Source organism: Octopus bimaculoides, chromosome 25 (genome assembly GCF_001194135.2).
Source record: "Octopus bimaculoides isolate UCB-OBI-ISO-001 chromosome 25, ASM119413v2, whole genome shotgun sequence".
In the NCBI taxonomy this organism is placed as follows: Eukaryota; Metazoa; Mollusca; class Cephalopoda; order Octopoda; family Octopodidae; genus Octopus; species Octopus bimaculoides.
The window spans coordinates 4,892,360-4,892,920 of record NC_069005.1 but is presented as its reverse complement, the minus strand read 5'-3'; the positions used below and the strand labels follow the sequence as shown (position 1 = coordinate 4,892,920).

General features: G+C 31.9%; 1 protein-coding gene across 1 annotated transcript in view; it reads left to right on the top strand.

Annotated features, from left to right (window-relative positions):
* LOC128250792 (uncharacterized) overlaps positions 1-561 on the top strand; it is a 16,270-nt gene that overhangs the window by 5,842 nt on the left and 9,867 nt on the right. The gene's annotated exons all lie outside the window — the stretch shown is intronic.

Here is a 561-nt window from a genome sequence, read left to right as displayed (position 1 = left end):
ATATATATATATATATATATATATATATACACACATATACATATGTATGCACACACATATTATGATTATTTTTATATACTTTAAATGGAGGTTGACTTCGATCCGCCACTAGGCGAACTTCGAGTTGACCTATCCTAGTGTGATCTTCTCATTTAAATATATCACTTATTATTTGCACCTCTTATAGTATATATTAATATATATTTTTTATCCCCCTTATATATATATATACATACATACGTACACGCATATGGGGGGGGGGCAGGGTTAATACATGTTTGTGTGCATGTATGTATATTATATACGTACTCATTCCGGACTATGTATTATATTTATCCGCTAGTTTACCTTAACAGCAGAAAAAATCAGTTTAATTTTGTTCCCGATTATCGAACACATATCCTTGTTTTATTTCTTCACTAATGCTGTGTTTCTAATAAATAATCTAAATAAATTAACCAAATTCTCTGGTATTTTTCATTTGTTTTCCAACAATTGTCGTCCATCAAGACATAGAGGTGTGCAGGCGGGGGCTTGGGGCGGTTGATGTAAACAGCTTCT